Raw genomic sequence first — 22,981 nt, forward strand, 5'->3', positions numbered from 1 at the left:
CTGGAATCCTCCGCTATGAATGACGTGACAAGATGTGATGATTATAGGCCAGCTGGCCCCCATTTGTTACAGCGGCTATTTAACCCTTGTGTCTCTTCAACCTTTCGATCGCGCCCCACAATTGCAAGAAGCACACCCACCACGACAAATTCTTAGAGAGTATCTTGCGCGGCTTCAATGGCGCTCCGAGCGGCTACCGACGACGAGCAGCGGTTCACCATCCATGTCATGGTGGACACCCACCAAAGGTTTGAGTAGCTCTCGGTGGTGTACACCAACCATCCGGTCTGGGTGGAGCACTCCATCCGCATCATGGAGCTGTTGCTTGCCGACGAGAAGTACAAGGTGGTCGGGTTCGACATCGAGCACACCCGTGCTCGTGTCGGGTCTCGTCCCAAGGTCGCCATTACCCAGATGTGCGTGGGCCACCACGTTCTCGTCTACCACTACTGCCTGGGCACAAGGCCTTGCGAGCGTTTCGCCAGGTTTGTCAACAGCCCCCACTACATGTTTGCTACGGTCGACATCACCAAGGATGTCAAGGCGCTCAAGAATTCGGGCATTGCCTGCTAGAGTCTTGTCGACATCCAGGGCCAATACAAGATCTGGGGTAGCAAGGAGAATGAGAAGGACTCACTAGTTCACCTCACCGAGGCCATCATCGACCCCTACTACAGAGACATGAAGGATTCCTGCAACAAAGACAAGCGTGCCTGGCACTTGGCCTGGATGGAGAAACTCGACAAATCTCACATCATGTACGCGGCCAAGGAGGCATACACATGCTACGACATGTACAGGCGGATCATTGACATGAGGAAGTGCCTCCTTCCCCAAAACAGCCAGGGTTCCAGCCGGAAGTGGAGCAATGGCCAGCGTCATCGCAACAAGAAGTAGATGATTAGATCCTCGTTTCTCCTAGTTTAGTATGCATGTAATTGCTTACTTTGGTGTGTGAAAATGTTATCTGTGTAGTCACTTGTGTAATTGCATACTTAATATGATTATGCAATGCTGCCTTTTTAAGTATATATGTTGGTGCTCTGTAGGCAGAGCAAATCACATCGCACACGGACTAAACAAGGGAACCCGTCAGTGATGATTTCATCAATCACTAACAATTGTATACCAGCAATCGTTTGCTCACAACACACACGGCTTGTTAACAGGAATCGTCTGTGTTGTTATCGGTCTTCCCACACATTTCTGATTACAGACCTGTTTGCCGCGTATCACACACATCTTGTTATAGTGAACCGTTTCTGTTCTCTTGTCTCAACACAAACAGTTCATCCGAGTGAACCGCATGTTGTATATCGCACACACACCTTGATCTGGCTGACCGTTCCTTTTGTGTTGCCTAATCACAAATAGTTCATCCGAGTGAACTGTATGATGTGTATCGCACATGCCCTCATCTGGTTGTTCGTTTCTTTGTTACTCCTCATCGCAAATAGTTAATTGAACTGAATTGTATGCCCTACATTGCACACACAACTAAAATCTGAACCATGTTTGATGCATCCGTCATCGCAAACGTTTTGCACATTTTGACGGTTCTCTGACACCACCGTTTCTGATTATTGCATTTCACATAATTTCTCGAAGGGTCTCTGATCGTAGTGTCGCGTTAGCAGCATCCTGCAGTAGTGCCTACAGTGCCGAATAGCACTATGCATTTTCAATCTTTTTGGTAACTTGTTGCCAAAGGGGGGGAAAGTGTATAGATCATTAGGCTTCAAGAGAGAGAGAAAGAGAGTTTTTTCTTTTGTTTCCTCTCTTGCTACTTTAGTCTTTTTGCTTTGGTCGTTTGCATGCTACATTATTTGTGTTTGTCTGTGAGATACTTCTATGATCATGTGTTTGATCATATTATGCTTAAATATTTGCATGCTTGATGATATAAGTATAATCAATCATGTTTGCCCTTGGTGATGAGTGCATTTTTTATAGCTTATCATTTTGTGAGCTCCACCAAGATGTATGTGACATGGAAGAGTAACCCATCATCCTAATCGATTGTGCATTTGCATTCAAAAGCAAACTTTAAATAGTGTACAAATTTAGGGGGAGCTCTTGCTTATCACATACTTCTCAAAGCGACGATGTATTTCGTTAATATTATCATTTGTCGAAGCTTTGATCTATATGTTGTCATCAATTGCCAAAAATGGGGAGATTGAAAGTGCAACTAATGCCCGGGTAGTTTTGGTAATTCATAACAACATATAGCTCATTGAAGTAATTAATAGCCATTGAGGTTAAATGTTTCAGAAAGTTCAATGATTGGCATGGCATGGACTAGAGATGTGGACCCCTCAAAATGCTAAGGACAAAGATTGGTAAAGGCTCAAGACTCTTCATTTTCATTTTAGTGATCCAAGATCACATTGAGTCCATAGGAAAGCCAATACTATTAAAAGGGGATGAGGTGTTGCTTAATGGCTTGCTTGCTCAAAATGCTTAGTGATATTGCTCCAAAACCCTCAACCACTTTCTCATTTCCACATTTGTCCAAAACCTAAAGTCAAACTCGGCCCCACCGATTTGATCTATCCGGCACCACCGAGTTCACTTGACATAGCCATAGCGAGAAACCCTAATCAATTCGGTCACACCGATACGGCTCTCGGTCTCACCGAGATGGCTTTGCAAACTCTCTATTTCCCTTCATAACATTTCGGTCTCACCGAAATGAGCGATCGATCCCACTGAGTTTGCATTGCAAACTCTCTGTTTCCTTTTCGTAACATTTCAGTCTTACTAAAATGAGCGATCGGTCCAATTGAGTTTGCTTGACTAACTCTCTGTTTGATTAATTGTTGAAATCGTTCTCACCGATTTCATGTGATCAGTCTCACCGAGATGAGGTTTTGCCCTAGCCCTAGCACATCAGTCCCACCGAGTTGATCTCATCGGTCCCACCGAGATTCCTAACGTTCACATTTTGAACTAGATCGGTCTCACCGAGTTTCTCTATTCAGTCTGACCAACTTGGGTAAAAAGTGTGTAACTGTTAGATTTTATGTGGAGGCTATATATACCCCTCCACCCCCTTCTCCATTTGTGAGAGAGCCATCAGAACGTGCCTACACTTCCACTACTCATTTTCTAAGAGAGAACCACCTACTCATGTGTTGAGATGAAGACATTCCAATCCTACCACAAGAATCTTGATCTCTAGCCTTCCCTAAGTTGCTTTCCACTCAAATCATCTTTCCACCATAGCCAAGTCTATGAGAGAGAGTTGAGTGCTGGGGAGACTATCATTTGAAGCACAAGAGCAAGGAGTTCATCATCAACACACCATCTATTATCTTTTGGAGAGTGGTGTCTCCTAGATTGGTTAGGTGTCACTTGGGAGCCTCCGTCAAGATTGTGGAGTTGAACCAAGGAGTTTGTAAGGGCAAGGAGATCGCCTACTTTGTGAAGATCTACCCAAGTGAGGCAAGTCCTTCGTGGGCGATGGCCATGGTGGGATAGACAAGGTTGCTTCTTCGTGGACCCTTCGTGGGTGGAGCCCTCCGTGGACTCGCACAACCATTACCCTTCATGGATTGAAGTCTCCATCAACGTGGATCTACGATAGCACCACCTATCGGAACCACGCCAAAACTCTCCATGTCTACATAGCGTTTGCCCTCTCCAACCCTTCCCTTTTTACCTTCATATGCAATGTTTTACTTCCCGTTGCTACACTCTTAGAATTGCATGTGTAGGTTGATTGCTTGACTTGTGCTAAATTGCTAAAATCTGCCAAGACTTAAAATTGGGAAAGGCCAGATTTTTATTTGGTCAAGTAGTCTAATCCCCCCCCCTCTAGACCTACTTTCGATCCTACAAATGTGCTAGGCCTTACCGCTATGGATGAATGTTCCCTTAATTTGCAATTTGCATATTCCACTATTAAGAAACCTTTGGGTAGAATAAATGATGTGATTATTCTTTCAAATAGAAATTATGTGCCCATTGATTTCATTGTTCTTGATCTTGATTGCAATCCATCTTGTCCCATAATACTTGGTAGATCGTTTCTACGTACCATAGGTGTTATTACTGATATGAAAGAAGGTAATGTAAGGTTTCAATTTCCATTAAAGAAAGGAATGGAACATTTCCCTAGAAAGGGAGTTAAGCCACCATATGAATCTATTATCAGGGCCACCTATGGAACTAATATGAAGGATTACAACACTTGAAACATTGCCTTACGCCTACCTAGGGGCGTAAAACAATATCGCTTGTTGGGAGGCAACCCAACAGTTATCATTATTTTTTCTTTTTCTTTTTTGTTTTTAAGTGTTCAAAAAATTATGATACTATTAAGATTGTGTTTTTGTGGATCAATTAGTGTTTGTGCCAAGTAAAGCCTTTGGGATGATTTGGTTGATAGTTGATTCGATTCTGTCAAAAAATTGAAACTGTTGCGCTCAGTCCACATCAATGGAACGTGTTTTGATCTGAGTTTTTTACACATGATTGGTATAAAAACTGCCCACGTTGTCCTAATGTTTCAGAATTTCTGGAGTTCCAGAAGTATGGTCATTATTCAGATTACTACAAACTGTTCTGTTTTAGATAGATTCTGTTTTCGTTGCATAGTTTGCTTGTTTTGATGAATCTATGGATTGTTTCGGGGGGTATAAGTTATGGAGAAGTTAGAATACAATAGGTATTATGCAATAATAAAATATGAATGGGTTCATAACAATACCTAAAGTTTGTGATTTGGCTGAAGTTTTCAAGTATAAGTGAGATCGCGGTGGATGAAGGAATAAGGAGTGGCAAGACCCTAACATTGGGGATTCCCAGGGCACCCCAAGGTAATATTTAAGGAGACCCAAGTGTCTAAAATTGGGGAGGCCCCGGAAGGCATCCCCTCTTTCGTCTACCAACCTTCGGTAAATTACTTGGAGCTATATTTTTATTCATCACATGATATGAGATTTGCTTGGAGCGACGTGTATTATAGTGGTATTTTCTTTGTTTAGTTTTTAGTTTGCCATAATCATATTTTTCTGGACACACCATTTGAGAGGGACACACACTTATTCGTGATTTGTTAGAATACTCTTTGTGCTTTACTTATATCTTTTGAGCTAGGCAGTTCCTCTAGTGCTTCACTTACAACTTTTAGAGCACGGCGGTGGTTATATTTTAAAGAAATAGTTGCACTCTCATGCTTCACTTATATCATTTTGAGAGTTTGATAATAGTAATAGCAATATGCAACGGTTATGAAATTGGTCTTAATATGATAGGTATTCAAGAAGGATATAATAAAAACTTTCATGTACATCAATGAATATGATAGATTTGATTCCTTGCAATAGTTTTGCGATATTAAGATGGTAATATGTGGGAGGTACTAGTGAATGATTGTGGTTTAGTAAGAATATTGGTGTTAAACTTTGTGATTCCCTAAGCATGCACGTATGGTCTCTAATTATGCTAAGAAGTTGGAGCATGATTTATTATTGATTGTTTTCCTTATGAGTGGCAGTCGGGGACAAGCGATGGTCTTTTCCTACCAATCTATCTCGTAGGGGCATGCGTAGTAGTACTTTGCTTCGAGGGCTAATAAAAAATTTCACAATAAGTATGTGAGTTCTTTATGACTAATGTGAATTCATGGATTATACGCGGTCTAACCTTTTCGGAATTTGCTAGCTTCTTCGGTACCGTGCATTGCCCATCCAAACTCCGTGATATGATACACTCTATCATGCATAAGCCTTCTTATATCTTCGTCAAAACAGCCACTATACCTACCTATTATGGCATTTCCATAGTCATTCTGAGATATATTGCCATGCAACTTCTACCGTTCCATTTATATGACACACATCATCATTGTCATATTGCTTTGCACGGTCATATAGCTGACTTAGTATTTGTGGCTCAACCATAGTTCATCATTTTTTATACATGTTATGCTAGCATAATTGCAGATCCTGGTACACTGCCAGAGGCATTCATATAGAGTCATATTTTCTTCTAGTATCGAGTTGTAATTTTGAGTTGTAAGTAAATAGAAGTGTGATGATCATCATTTTTCATTACTAGAGCATTGTCCCAGTGAGGAAATAATAAAAATAGAAAAAAGAGGCCAAAAAGAGCCCACCAAAAAATCAGAGAAAAAGAGAGAAGGGGCAATGTTACTATCCTTTTCCGCACTTGTGCTTCAAAGTAGCACCATGTTTTTCATATAGAGAGTCTCATATTTTGTCACCCTCATATACTAGTGGGAATTTGTCATTATAGAACTTGGCTTGATATTCCTATGACGGGCTTCCTCAAATGCCTGAGGTCTTCATTAGCAAGCAAGTTGGATGCACACCCACTTAGTTTTCAATTTGAGCTTTCATACACTTATAGCTCTTAGTGAATCCATTGCATGGCAATCCTTACCCCTCACATTGACATCAATTAATGGGCATCTCCATAGCCCGTTGATTAGCCTCGTCGATGTGAGACTATCTTCTTGTTTTTTTACTTCCCCTTATTAATCTCTACCATCACATTCTATTTCACCCATAGTGCTATATCCATGGATTGCGCTCATGTATTGCTTGGGGTTTGAAAAAGCTGAAGCACATTAAAAAGTACGAGCCAATTACATGGCTTGTCATCGGGGTTGTGCATGATAAATACTTTGTGTTGAGAAGATGGAGCATGACAAGACTATATGATTTTACAGGGATAACTTTCTTTAGCATTTTAATTTTGAAAGGCATGATTGTTTGTCAGTATGCCTGAGTATTGATGTCTTTATATCAAATTAAATACTATTGCTTTGAATCACTCGAATCTTAAATATTCATACCAGAAAGAGATTACATGATAGACATGTTAGGTAGCATTCCACCTCAAAAATTCCGTTTTATCATTTGCCTACTTGAGAACGAGCAGGAATTAAGCTTGGGGATGCTTGATATGTCTCCAACATATCTATAATTTTTTATTGTTCCATGCTATTATAGTATCAATCTTGGATGTTTTATATGCAATTATATATCATTTTTGGGACTAGCCTATTCACCCAGTGCCAAGTGTCAGCTGCTATTTTTTTGCCTATTTTTTATTCGAGGAAATTAGTACCAAACGAAGTCGAAATGCTATGAAACATTTTAATGATTTATTTCCAGACAAGAGACACCCTAGAAGCTTCGGGAAGAGACCGGAAGGCAAACAAGGAGACGACAAGGCAATAGGGATCACTGATGCCTTGTGGGCCCCTCGTGGCTCCGTCTGACCTAATTCCACCTCTGTAAATTCTCTAAAATTAGGAAACCAATAACAGCCACCCAAAACACTTTTTCCACCACCGCAAGCTTATGTTCTTCCATGATTCCATTTGGAGACCTTTTTTGGTACTCTGCCAGAGGTGGAATCGATCACAGAGGGCTTCTACATCATCCTTGCTGCCTTTCGATGATGCATGAGTAGTTTACCACAGACCTATGGGTCCATAGCTAGTAGCTAGATGGCTTCTTCTCTCTCTTTGATCTTCTATACAATGTTCTCCCGATGTTCTTAGAGTTCTATCCGATGTAATTTTCTTTTGCGGTGTGTTTGTTGGGATCCAATGAATTGTGGGTTTATGACCAGATTATTCATGAGAAATATTTGAGTCTTCTCTAAATTTTTTTACTCATGATTATTATAGCTTTGTATTTCTCTCTGACCTATCCGTTAGTTTGGCAAACTAGATTGATTTATCTTGCAGTGTGAGAGATGCTTTGTAATGGGTTTAATCTTGCGGTGCTCTATATCCCAGTGACAAAGTAGGGGATAAGACATGAATTTGTATTCTTGCCATTAAGGGGAAACAACGAGGTTTATTCATATTGGTTGGATTTACTTTGTCTACATCATGTCATCTTGCTTAAGGCGTTACTCTGTTTTTATTAACTTAATACTCAAGATGCATGCTGGATAGCGGTCGATGGGTGGAGTAATAGTAGTATATGCAGGCAGGAGTCGGTCTACTTGTCTCAGACGTGATGCCTATGTACATGATCATTGCCTTGAATATCATCATAAGTATGCACTTCTCTATCAATTGCCCAACAGTAATTTGTTTACCCACCATATGCTTTTTGTTCGAGAGAGAAGCCTCTAGTGAAAACTATGGCCCACGAGTCTACTTTTATCATATAAAAATCCAACAATACCTTGCTGCAATTTTATTACCATTATTTTGTTTTGCGGTTTATTTTATCTATCTGCCACTATGGGATTTGATCCTTGAAAATAACCGCCAAGGGGATTGACAACCCCCTTGATTGCGTTGGGTGCAAGTATTTGTTGGGGAACGCGGTAATTTCAAAAAAAATCCTACAATCACGCAAGAACTATCTCTAGGTGATGCATAGCAACGAGAGGGCAGAGTGTTGTCTACGTACCCTCGTAGACCAAAAGTGGAAGCATTATGACAACGCGATTGATGTAGTCGTACGTCTTCATGATCCGACCGATCCTAGCACCGAAGGTACGGCACCTCCATGATCTGCACACGTCCAGCTCGGTGACGTCCCATGAACTATAGATCTAGCTGAGGTCGAGGGAGAGTTCGTCATCACGACGGTGTGATGACGGTGATGATGAAGTTACCGGCGCAGGGCTTCGCCTAAGCACTACGACGATATGACCGAGCTGGAAATCTGTGGAGGGGGGCACCGCACACGGCTAAAACAATTGTCAACTTGTGTGTCCTAGGGGTGCCTGACGGTGTCCTAGACCAGGGGGTACTCACCACGTCGTCTCCCGATCAGTTGGATTGGGCCGAGGAACCCCATGCCCATATACTCATGGGCTAGTTCGGATAGCTGGCGCATACAAGGAAGATTCCACAAGACTTGGTGATCAAGACAAGGACTCCTCCCCCACCGGTGTATTCGGCTAGTACTCTTGTTATCCTAGGCCTCTGGTGCATTATATAAACCAGGGACAGGCTAGTCGATAGAAGATAACAACAATCATAATCATAGGCTAGCTTCTAGGGTTTAGCCATTACGATCTCGTGGTAGATCAACTCTTGTAATACTCATATTCACCAAGATCAATCAAGCAGGAAGTAGGGTTTTACCTCCATAGAGAGGGCCCGAACCTGGGTAAACATTGTGTCCCCTGCCTCCTGTTACCGTTAGCCTTAAACGCACAGTTTGGGACCCCCTACCTGAGATCCACCGGTTTTGACACCGACAATGGTGCTTTCATTGAGAGTTCCGCTGTGTGATCGGCAAAGGATCAATGACTCGACTGCAGACAACTGCGACATCGGCTTCTTCGTCACCGGCTTGACTGGTCACCTTGGCTTGACCGAGGATTGTGCCCTACCTTCGATCGTCATGTTCAGATGAGAGCCTTCATCAACATCAACTCCGATCTCTATCAAGATCATGGAGGAATCATCCATGGCGCTCGGGGGCTCAACGTCAACATTGCCCTCGGGGGATCGTGCTGTTTTTCTGGAGAGCGAACTTGTATACGCCTCCACCGCCTCCTAAAGTGTCATTTTAACAATTGGTTTGGTGGAATTGTGCGGAATTGATTCTACAACAACCCTAGAAAATTTCGTCGAGTTCCGATTGAGGAATCTCTGGCAATCTACGATATATACCGGAGCCCTGTCAGATTTGGACGGGAATCTGGACGAGTTTAGGGCGTGGTCTCCAGAGCCCAGCTCGGAAGTCCTTTGGAAGATCCAACCGTTCATCTGCTGCAGAATTTCCATATCTACCACCCCTCAAAATTTCAGCTCGGCCGACCTCCAAACTCCGGGAACCTTCCGATTAGTGCATCACTTTTCGAATATGTTTTCTGCGCGAGAATGAATCCGACCCGAATTCATCTTTTTTATGAACGGGATTTCGGACATCCTTTTTGAAGGAAGTTTTGTGTGGGGTATTGTATTTTGTTCCCAAACACATCCCACTAATTTTAAATTCTTTCCAATATGATCTTCACCATCGCGCTGGTGTCAAACCAGCCCGACAACTTTGCTCTATGGCTGCCGACCTGCGCTAGACACGTCGTCACTTTGTTGAGCCGAGCTCAACTTCTTCGGATCATCATCTCGGCAAGCCGAACAAGAGTTCGGCATCGCAAAGGATAAATCATCACCAACGTCGCCGCCCCACGGATTACACAGAGCGGGCACACTCGCATCGCCACACGGTCACTTCATCAAGCCAGCATTGACCATGTCACAAGTTATGACCTGCACGAACTACTTCAACACCTCTGTAAGTGCATCTAGTGCCACCCCTAGTTGGTTTTGGAGTATTGACGACAAAGTTGGTTGAGGGACTAATGCGTTTGTGAGAATTGCAGGATAACGCAGGTTGTGTCCCTCATTGATTCGGTTTACCTACCGGAGATGACCCCTAAAAATGTATGAAGACATTGAAGACAATGGTGGTGTGTGAAGATGTTCACATTGAAGACTATGACATGAGAAGACATAGAGTGAAGACTATGAAGCGCGAAGACTGAGTTGTTTCGTTGTTTCCTTTTCTTCTGTGTTGAGTCATAGGAATCACCGTACTGTTAAGTGGGGTCCAAGTGAACTAAGTCAGAGTGACTGAAGTGATGCTCAACCCAAATCCTATGTCTTCGAGCGAAGACAATGAGAGAAAATCTTATCCAGAGTTGGATGAGTCAGCTTTGCTTGTAGCCCAAGTAAAGTTGCCGTGTGTGTTTGAAATCTGACCGTTGGAACACGTGTCAGTTCCTTAGTGACCCAGGGTCATTTCGGACATATCAGGTCGAGTTGCCTTGTGGCTATAAATAGCCCACCCCCTACACCATAAATTGGTGGCTGCTCAGAGTTAGTTTACGGCTTTTGTCGTGTTGAGAGCAACCCACCTCGAAGCCTTTGAGAGAGAAATCCTTGCGAGGACAAAGCCCAAACATCCAGAGCCAAAGAGTGTTAGGCATCACTGAAGTCTTTCTGTCTGTGTGACCTGAAGACTTATTACACTTGAGGACTGTGTATCCTCCAGCCGGTTAGGCGTCGCGTTCTGAGCATCCAAGAGTCATTGTGGATTGCCGGTGAACGAAGTCTATGAAGGTTCGGAAGTGTACCTTGAAGACTTACCAGAGTGATTGGGCGAGGACTGTGTGTCCTTAGCTCAAGGGGAATAAGGTGAAGACGCGGTCTTCTGAGTTGAATCTCAGCCTCCCTAACCAGACGTACAGTTGTCACAGCAACTGGAACTGGTCCAACAAATCATGTGTCTTCAACAAGTGACTGGTTCTATCCCTTCCCTCTTTTACTTTGAGTTTGTCTTCGTGAAGTCATTGCTTATCTGTCTTATCTGTTTGACTTCATTGCTTGACTACTATTGTTGATTGGCTTCATACTATCTTCCATCCTGATCCTTACTACCTTGCTGCTATTAGTCTTCGTACGTTAACACTATTGCATACTTGACTATGGCTTGCTTGTTGTACTTTATCTTCCGCTGCATATCAATTAGGTTGTTTCTATTGTTTGTCTTCGAAACTTCCATGTTTTGAAGACTTGGATAAAAATCGCCTATTCACCCCCCCTCTAGTCGATAAGTAGCACTTTCAATTGGTATCAGAGCAAGGTACTCCCTTGTTCTGTGTGATTCGGTTTAACCAGCTGGAGTTTAGCTATGTCGACTGCAGGATTGAGGAACATATCTTGCCCCACCTTTGACGGTCATGAGTATCCTCGGTGGAAGGCCATGATGAAGAAGCGACTTATGGCCATGAATAGCGAACGGTGGACCGTCACTGAGATTGGTCTTACCGATCTATGCAAGATGGCAGGGGCTGATGACATTCGCAAGTACACTCTACTGAACCTTACAGCGAAGGATGTCATCTGCTCCTGTCTGTCCCGAAATTAGTTCAGGAATGTCATGCACCGCAATCACGCGAAGCTAATCTGGGACCGGCTTTCTGAGGTCTATGAAGGTCATCATAATCGTCATGATCCTTGGCTTGATGATTACAAGGAGTCTCTTAAAGAGATGACCTTTCCACCTGAATCATCGTCATCCTCACCATGCCTCATGTCAGGGGGTGCTAAGGTAACTGAATGCTATCTCTCTGAATCCAGTGATGATGAATTAGGCGATGAATTTGTCCCCAGCTATGTCAAACTTGCTTCCCTTGCCACTAAACAACAAAGAGCATTGGAAAAGGTTCAAAACATGCTTAGTGAGCGATGATATGTTGGGCGAAGAAATGGATCGGTCAAAAGCATTGGCTGAGAGTCTTCAAAGACTTCATTCCAAGTTTGACACCCTTCAAGATCAACATAATGCTCTCGTGTCTGATCATGAGAAGCTTTCTTTTGAATGTCTTCAAAGAAAGCAAGATCTTGAAAAGATAAGAGTGGATTATGGAGATCTTCTGAAGAAGCACGATTCATTACTTGCTCAACAAACCAGCGCTACACAGGAAGGATTCGAACCGCCATGTCTAAAATGCATTGAGCGTGATAACACTACCTCTGTTGCTGAATGTTCCACTGCTGCTACTGTTGCTCTGTCTTCAACTACTGATGTGGTAACTAACCCCTCTGCGGAGGATACCACTACCATTGCCGATGAAAATGCTAGGTTGAAGACATTGCTTGAAATAGGGATGTATAAAAGTCTGAAAGGGCATCAGACACTTTGCGAAAGAGGGTGTTGGGTTCGAGAGGAAAATGAATGTTGATGGTTCCTACTGGAAGCCTGAGCAGTATCCCAAAACCACATGGGTTGCTGCAAAGGAATCTTCAGTGGATCCATCCACCCTATCTGGCTTTACCTGTGCTAATCCTATTATCATTGATGAATCCTTTGATGCAAACTATAAATTGTTCAAAAATCAGAATGGTGAAGTGTTTGCCAGGTATATTGGTACTAACTGCAGGAATGGACCGCCAATGAAGAAGATCTGGGTTCCCAAAAGCTGTCTTGAGAATCTTCCGGTGAATGTTGTCATGACACCACCAGTGAAGAAGACAAACCCCAGACCAAAGGCGTCACATGGTCCAACGGCTTCATACGAAAACAGGACTCACCTGAGTCACCCTAACGCCAATGTTTTGCAGGGAAATTGTACTCAAACTTATGAATATGAGCGTGTGTCTTCAAACCGCTATGTTCATAGGACTAAGAACTTTTCTGCTTATGCATATGAGTATCATTCATCTCCTGCAAGGCTATTTGCTAGGGCTCCAAAGCCAAAATTCTCAGATGCTGCACTTAGACTCATTGCTTCTAAGCCACCCCTAAAGATGTGGGTGGTGAAGAAGAACTAACTCTCTTTTGCAGAATATGGTCTCCAGCCAGCAATCAAAGGCGTCCGATTCTATTGCTGGGGACCTAAAGCACTATAAGGGACGCATGATAAAATGATCATATCATATATTTCACATGTGAATCGCTTACTAGTCATACTATGAGTTCTAACCTTATGCTAAGTGCTGTGATAATCCATGTGTACATTGAATGCTTATGCTTCACAACATACCTTGTGAAGCCTATCCTCCTAACTGCACTGTAGGGTATGACACCTCGTGCTTCAGAATGGATTATGGACAGTGGATGCACTAATCATATGACTGGTGATCGAAGTCTTCTCATGGACTCAACCTTACGTCCATCCGACAAAAGTCAAATCACATTTGCTGACACTGGTAAAGGCAAGGTATTGGGTCTAGGTAGAGTTGCAATCTCAAAGGATCAACACATGGATAAAGTGATGCTTGTTGAATCTCTTGGATTCAACTTAATGTATGTCTCAATGCTTTGTGACTTAAACATGATTGTGGTATTCGGAAAATATCGTTGCCTTGTACTAATGGAATCTGACAAGTCTCTATTCTTTGAAGGGTATAGGAAAGGTGATCTACACATGGTAGATTTATCAGCAGGTCCACAGCTTGCCGTATGTCTTCTTGCAAAAGCTTCAGAATGCTGGCTCTGGCATCGAAGACTGGGACATGCTGGCATGAGGAACTTACACACTCTCGTCAAGAAGAAGCATGTCATAGGCATCGAAGGTGTCAAGTTCAAGAAAGATCATTTGTGTGGTGCCTGCGAAGCTAGGAAGATGACAAGGGCCAAGCACCCCTCGAAGACAATCATGACGACATCTCAACCCTTCGAGCTGTTGCACATGGACTTATTTGGCCCTACTCACTACTCTACCCTCACAACAACGGCGTGTCTCTATGGCTTCGTCATTGTTGATGACTACTCAAGATATACATGGGTGCACATAATTCTCTACAAGACTGAAGTACAAGATGTCTTCAGACGATTCGCCAATCAAGAAATGAACAAATATGGCGTCAAGATCAAGCATATCAGAAGTGATAATGGCACTGAATTCAAGAACATCGGGCTTGATCTTTATCTGGATACAATGGGAATTACTCATGAATTCTCTGCCCCGTACACACCTCAGCAAAACGGCATTGTAGAGCGCAAGAACAGAACTCTCATTGAGATGGCTTGAACAATGCTCGACGAGTACAAGACACCAAGGAAGTTCTGGCCTGAAGCTACTGATACAGCTTGTCACATCATCAACCGTGTTTACATCCATAAGCTTTTGGGCAAAACATCCTATGAGCTCCTTACTGGCAAGAAGCCCAATGTCAGCTACTTCAGAGTTTTTGGTGCTAGATGCTGGATCAAGGATCCTCATCACAAGTCAAAATTTGAACCCAAAGCTCACGAAGGCTTCATGCTCGGTTATGGAAAAGATTCACACTCTTACAAAGTCTTCAACCTCTTTCACTACAAAATCGTTGAAACTATGGACGTGCGATTTGATGAAACCAATGGTTCACAACGAGAGCTCCTGCCAAGCACATTAGATGAAGCTCCTTCTAGTGAATCTATCAAGCTGATGGGAACTGGTGAAATCATGCCCTTTGAAGCACAGCCTAAAGAGAAACTTATCATTTCTGCACCAAACCAACCTGAAGACAATGCTCAGACCGAAGACAATCCTCCCAATGATGAAAATGATCAGCATGAGCAAGGTCTTCGTCCAGTTCATCCTCGTGTTGCAAATGAAGTACAAATTGAGAAGATAATTGATAGCATCAACGCACCTGGTCCACTTACTCGCTCAAGGGCGACACAGCTAGCAAATTTCTGTGGGCATTTTTCATTTGTATCAATATCAGAACCCAAGAAAGTTGCTGAAGCCTTTATGGAACTTGAATGGATTCAAGCCATGCAAGAAGAACTTCAACAGTTTAAGCTGAATAATGTTTGGGAACTTGTCAAGCGCCCTGACCCTCGCAAGCATAACATTATTGGCACTAAATGGATATATCGGAACAAGGAAGATGAGCATGGTCAAGTCATCAGAAACAAAGCACATCTTGTAGCACAAGGATATACTCAAGTTGAAGGAATTGACTTCGATGAAACATTTGCTCCTGTGGCTAGGCTTGAAGCTATTCGCATACTGCTAGCCTATGCTAATCACCACAACATCTTGCTATATCAAATGGATGTGAAAAGTGCTTTTCTCAATGGCAAGATTGAAGAAGAAGTGTATGTTGCTCAACCACCTGGCTTTGAAGATCCAAAACATCCTGATATGGTGTACAAACTGAACAAAGCACTATATGGCCTCAAACAAGCTCCTCGCGCTTGGTATGATACAATCAAAGACTTCCTGAAGAGCAAGGGCTTCAAACCTGGATCCCTCAATCCCACACTCTTCATGAAGACATATGATGGTGAACTGTTTGTATGCCAAATATATGTGGATGACATAATCTTCGGCTGCACCAATCAGAAGTATAGTGATGAGTTTGGATACATGATGTAAGAGCAATATCAGATGTCCATGATGGGTGAGCTGAAGTTCTTCCTTGGTCTTCAAATTCGTTAGCAAAGAAATGGCATCTTCATATCTCAAGAAAAATATCTCAAAGACTGTCTGAAGAAGTTCGGCATGCAAGATTGCAAAGGTTACACGACGCCAATGCCAGCCAAACATCATCTTGGTCCCGACGACAATGGTAAAGAGTTCGATCAACAGGTATACCACTCCATGATTGGTTCTTTACTTTACCTATATGCATCTAGGCCAGATATTATGCTTAGTGTTTGCATGTGTGCTCGATTCCAAGCGGCACCAAAGGAATCACATCACTTAGCTGTGAAGCGAATTCTTAGATATTTGGCTTACACCCCAACACTCGGATTATGGTATCCAAAGGGCTCAAGGTTTGATCTGGTTGGATTCTCGGATGCTGATTATGCTGGTGACAAGGTGGATCGCAAGTCAACATCAGGAACATGTCACTTTCTGGGACGATCACTTGTCTGTTGGTCTTCAAAGAAGCAAAACTGTGTATCACTCTCAACAGCAGAATCTGAATACATTGCTGCTGGATCTTGTTGTGCTCAGCTTCTATGGATGAAGCAAACTCTCAAGGACTATGGCGTCAGTCTGAAACAAGTACCTCTCTTCTGCGACAACGAAAGCGCCATCAAGATTGCCAACAATCCAGTTCAGCACTCAAAGACAAAGCACATTGAAATTCGTCATCATTTTCTCAGAGATCATGTCATGAAGAAAGATATTGACATCATTCACGTGAATACTGAAGAGCAACTGGCAGATATCTTCACAAAGCCCTTGGATGAGAAAAGGTTTTGCAAGTTACAGTGTGAGCTAAATATCTTGGAATCCTCAAATGTCCTGTGATCAGGCACACATCCTAACACTTATGCATGTTGATGACTTAGATGTACAACACACGAAGTAAAGTATATCTTCAATCAATGAAGACTTACATTCTGAGTGTGAATACATTAACGTGGAATTTGACTTCGGAGCGCCACGATAATTGTGTGCCGTGTCTGGGTCTAATACTTCCTATATGGTGGGTAACGCCACCACCAAATTTCTTGGTTTGAAGTGTTTCACTCATGGCGTTATTGTTGAACATCTTCGCATATTGATTTGTCTTCGACTTTCAACTTATCCTCATGAATTACTTCACTATGTTGAGTTGATTGCTTTCTCATATATATATATATGTATATATATATATATATATATATATACTAGTATTCTGTCCTCTACAGCATTCACTTATAGCTATGTCTTCCTTGTTGAATCTTTTGAACTAAGTGAATGTGATCGGACCCTAATCTCTCTATGCTTACTATCTCAAATTCTATCTGTCCAAATCATATGCATTCTATTGAAACTGTCGAATGTCTTCTCTGCATCCTTGTCAGCAGAAGACACAGAGACAAACATTAAGTCGGTTAAATGATTCATCCTTATTGACTGAAATCCGGAGAAGCCGGAACGACCATCCGACAAACTTGGCGGGCGTGGAAACGTGGGACAACCATGAGTATGTTGCATGCTTGCCACGTGTCCCACGGATGTGAACAGATAGGGGCACCTGCGTAATTGCGCTCTGCCGTACACCTACTTATAAATACGTGTCCCCTGCGGTCAAGAAAACCTTCTTCCACCTCTCCACCTCGTCAAAAACCTAGCGCCACCGCTAGCTCTCGACGACGCCGGCAACGAAGCGCTTAGCTGCTGCGACTTCTCTGACGCCGTCCTCACACCGGTCGTGGGCATCGTCCTCTCCGTCGCCGCCGTAGGTGTCCTCCGTCGCCAAGTTAGGGCACGGTGGATTGAACTGCTCGGACTCCTACTCATCCCATCTAGCAGTTCTTCGTGTGGTAAATATAACTCTATTTTTACCAGCTTTTTGGTCCTCAATGATTCATCCAATTTACCAAAATTGGTTTCTGTCTATACAAAGTTAGATCTATTCTATCTGCATCTCATAGTGCCTAGTATATTCACTTAATCTTCACATCTAGTTAGATTCCTCACTTGTACTTATTCACCGATTCGTACAAATCTGGAACCGACTCTCAACATATAAGTGAATGTCTTCGCAACATGAGGTCAATGTCTTCAAACTGATTTATCTTCAAAATCTTCTGAGAATGCATATGACCTCTTCCCCTTCCCTCGCATCTCTAATGTTGTCACAGGTACATGTCCGTGGGAGAATCCCTAGGTTCTCATAGTCTGCATACGTTTGCAGAATCCTTACAGCAACACATTGAATCTCCTGAAGCCAGTTCCTGTCTGACCAGCAAGCGAAAGCCCTTGAAGCCTTTGAACCTTTTGAAACCATTCAGTTTGAAGTTCATGGCTGCAGAGAAATCAGTAAGGAAGGGTGGCAGACAGCGTCGAGGAGGAACATCAAAGGATCTGCCTGATGATCTTGTAGAACTTTACAAGACAGATCCAGAAGAGGATTATAATCAGCGCAAGACACGAATCCAATGGATTCGACGCTATTGGGCTGAACAATGGTTCAAGTACAAGTTCGTCACCCAGGAGTACGCTGAGAAAAATGCTATCAAGAGTCCTTCGGGTGATATTCTCTATTGAGGCCTTCCCCCCAAGAACAAAGTTGAAGCCATTGCGCAAGAATTCTATCCTTGCATGGTCCGTGGACCACAGCCTGAAGATGCCGACCCATCCTCATTGCTCTGGTGTCGCGATGATAATCTCTTCAAGCGCAACTTCCAGTTTGCAAGGGCTTCGGCAAAGGAAAACAAGAAGTCACGGGGATTAGACTTCAATCCTGGTCCCTCTGCTCCCCGCAATGATGGCACATGTGAAGCTGAAGAAAATAGAATTGGCCCCTTTGCAAACCTTGATGGCCTCATCTCATATGTCATGGTACAAGGTGCAAAAGTGGATCATTCTGACAATGATGCTGATTCTGATGAAGCCCCAGCTCCTTCCCCAAGGCCACAGAAGCCAAAGAAGATTAAGGCTTCATCATCAGCTGCACCTCCAAAAGCTTCTCGTGTGAAGCCACTGGCCACTGCACCTCCTGAAGACAGTGTGCAGTCTGAATATCTTTCATGCATCTCCAAGAAGATGGAGAAGAAAAAGAAAATCGTCAAGAGTACTGATCAGGCTTTGACTCCTGCTGCCATTCTGCGTGATGAGCACATTGATCTGTCGAGCGATGACGATCTTGCAGATGATGCTCTAGAGCAACTGATCAAGAGCAAGGAAGAAGCTGAGATCTTCAACAACTTGCCTCTCTTTGATGTGGCAGTCATCCATAACTTCATTGATGAATGGTTTGACACACCAAATCTCAGCTTTGATGACTTGCAACTTCCAATTGGCCTCAGCGTCGCCTTTAATGGCGCCATTGCTTCTGAGCTATCTATTGCTCAGCGCATCGTCGAACTGAAGCACAAGATTGACTATGAAAAGGCTTAGTTCAAGAAGCATGTGGCCAATCTCAGTGTGCAAGATGTCAAGAACTTCAAGATCATGCTACACGAGCTCAAAGAGGCGTTTCACAAGAAGCGTGAAGAAGCAAGAGGCTCTCGTGAGCGCATGAAAAATCTGGCTGACAAGTGTGTGCTAGCCTACAATGAGGCTGAGAAGCACAAGGCTCTTGGTCGTCCTGGCATCGACCCCAGGATGGCTGCAAAGAAGAAGAAGAAATCGACAGTCCAACCTGCACCTTCAAGGAAGGATGAACCTCGCATTGTCTTCCCAAGCAGCATGACTGGCTCGAAGCCAAAAGTCACGTCAACCGCTTCAGAATAGAGGAAGACGAGGGCTGCAGAGGCTGAAGCCAGAAAAAGGAAAACCTCTGAAGCCTCTGATGCTGCTCCCTCCAAGAAGAAGCGCAAGACCAAGAAGAATCGGGCTGCTCCCACAGATCCCCTTGTTGTTGAACCCATCTCAGTGGTTCGTCCTATATCCGCTACCCAAGAACTATGAATGACTATTCATGAGCCTGCTTCCACAGAGGCTCCTGAAGCTGAAGAGATTCTAGCAGTTGATCCCATCACTGCTGAAGACATTAGTCATCATGACAATGTTGAAGATGATGAAGTTCTTCCTCAAATTGAATACAATGTGGTATCATCGCCTGTTCGTATGAACAGCGAAATCATCAGCATTGGTCGTCCTCTGACGCCAATTGCTCAGGATGCTTCATGGGCTGATTGCCCGCAACAACAAGACTCCCCTAGTACTCCCCAACAATAACAAGTCACACCATCCGTGCAAATTGAAGAGGATGAGGGCCTGCCTACTCCATCTCCCAAGGCATCGCCTGTATTACAAAGGCTTCACAAAGGACCAAGGCCTCAAGCCCCTCTTCCGAGCGTTCCAGAAGGAGAAGGCACCATCAACCTATTGCACGTCAAGTGTTTTCAGAAGCCACTCCAACTATGAATGTCTCCATGTCTGAAGCCCCAACTGCTGAAGACAATCCAGCTGCATCAGCCAATGACGAACGTCAAGAAGAACGTGTCCCTACTCCCCCCATTCCTGAAGAAGAAGTTCATGAAGTGAACGTGTTTGTGCCTGACCCTCCAGCTCAGCAAGTGGAGGTTGAAAACCTTGAGGCTGCCACCACCAACACCAATGAAGCCAATGACATAGTCGTGGCTGATGCTAATGTGGAGCCTGACCCCAGCACAGTACCAGAAGTCAATGCTGAAAATGCTCCTGAAGCTTCTATTGTGCAGCCCGAAGCCACTGTTGCTGCCACTGCTCCTGTTCCGCCACCAAGTCCCTATACAATCGAGCAAGCATACAACCATGGCGAGCTAATCGCAGTAAGATGGCCCATTCTGGTCCCTCCGCCGAATGTCTCTGGTCCTCAATTTGACTATCACATTGAGCATAGGCCTCAGGTCCAGAAGCCAAAGCCTAGACTGCCAAGGTTTCCAGGTACTGCCACATCTGTCGGGTCTTTCAATGCAAATGGCTTTAAGAGCCACAACAAATTCTTTGACAGCTCAAAGAACCGCTACACAAGGCCAAGAATATCATCAGATCGGTTCTGGAGTCATCAGCAGCGAAGCTATTACTCATGTGTTCTGTATGATCAAGGGCGCATTTTCCCTCATATGCGCCTCGACACTGAAGCCATTGCTGGGTTGCCATGCCTAGAAGAAGCACTTGACTGCTTCCGTGATGCTGGTCTGCTCAGTTTTGTGATAGACAAAGAGCATTGGAAAGAGAACTTCTGCTTCAATTCTATGCTACCCTCCACATTCGCGGATATAACAGAGATACAAAGACCTGGGTTCTCGGGTGGATGACAGGAAATGTTCATCATGAAGCCAAAGCTCTTGACATCATTGAGCTTACAGGCCTATCCACTCCCGGAGAGCTATATGAACCTGGTTGCCAAAACCACCGCAATGCACTGGAGAGCATCTTCCAGAAGCCAGAACCAAACATGAGCCAGATGTTGAGCATGATGAAGCCTTTGCCACATGATGCTGAATATCCAAAGGAGTTCTTTGTTGATGATCTTGAGTATCTGCCGTGCACCATATATCATATCGTCAGGCGGACTCTATGGCCTATCAAAGGACATTCATCAACTGCAAAACTTGAAGGAGCCATGAAGACATTGGTCTTTTACATCCTCAATGGCATTAGCTTCAATGCGCAAGATTTCTTCATCAGGCAACTGGCTGCATCTGGATCTGACATTTTCGGACTGAAGTTCTATGCTCCATGGGTCATGCGCCTCATCAAGCAACACTCTGCTGTCAACTATCAACCTTCTGCTCGCAATCATGTGATTTTTCTACCAGAGGTTGATATGTCAGTTGAAGCCATATACCCTGAACCTGCCAAGAAGCCTCTTTGTCTTCAAAATGCTGAACATCAAAGCTTCACTCGGCCAATGGAAGGAGTCCAAGCTGTCACGCGTGTCTCTCCGATGGCTGGAAATATTCGTCTACCTCATCGTGCATCGACTGAAGCTACTGCAAGCACAATTGCTCAAAGGCCTCGGAAGCGCTCTCCGGTCCTAAATGACCGAGAACTTCTTGTGGCCCTGCATCAGAAGCAAGATAAGCATCATTTTTGGCTCAAGTGTCAAATGCAAAGCCTCTTGGTGGATGTAAATCGCATTCACAACCTTGCCACCAAGAATGCTTTTGTCACGCATGAAACTTGTCGACGATCATGGAAGAGTTTGACCCTGCTCAGTGCTGAAGCAGATCTTCAAGATGATGGCTTCACTGAAAGATTCATGTTTGACTCCACTCCTCCATGGAATGCTGTCCTACGAAGAACTCCATCTCTTGAAGACTCTGACTATTCTTCTTCCGCGGCAACTGTCAATGCCAATGTGATCGATGATGAAGACGATGCAACTTCACCGCCTCCTACTTCTGCACACATCGACACTGCACCAAGTTCGTCTGCACCGCCAACCAACAACGACAACCCTGCTGCTTCACCTACTCACCAAGAGGACGAGTAGATGCTCTATGTCTTCAAACCTTTTTGGTCATTACTGATAAAAGGGGGAGAAGCATATGAGTTGATAGTCTTCAAGGGGGTTCATAAGGGCGGTTTCTTTATATTTTTACCTAGTGCTTACAACTCTTGCCTTTTGATACACTTCGTTCTTTGAGTTGTAACACTTAAACTTGATGGTCATCTGCTACTTATTTGCGTTTCCACGTGCGATGATAACTTCCGCACTTAGATCATCCTGCAGACGTCCATTTTTCATTATGCATGTCATTCTCTTAGCTATATCATTTCATGCATGATGAATTATCTTCATAAGTTGAAGAGGATCTCCACAAGTACAACCTGCCATGTGCATTTGCATTCCAAAAGCAAATTATTTACATGCACATCTTCAGGGGGAGCCCTTGCCTCTTATGAAGATAATACGCTATCCTTTACAATTTCACATACTTCCTTCCCGTTGAAAACTTCAACCAGTTTGTCATCAATCACCAAAAAGGGGGAGATTGTAAGTGCATCTAGAGCCACACCTAGTTGGTTTTGGAGTATTGACGACAAAGTTGGTTGAGGGACTAATGCGTTTGTGAGAATTGCAGGATAACGCAGGTTGTGTCCCTCATTGATTCGGTTTACCTACCGGAGATGACCCCTAAAAATGTATGAA

This window comes from Triticum aestivum, chromosome 7B (genome assembly GCF_018294505.1).
Source record: "Triticum aestivum cultivar Chinese Spring chromosome 7B, IWGSC CS RefSeq v2.1, whole genome shotgun sequence".
In the NCBI taxonomy this organism is placed as follows: Eukaryota; Viridiplantae; Streptophyta; class Magnoliopsida; order Poales; family Poaceae; genus Triticum; species Triticum aestivum.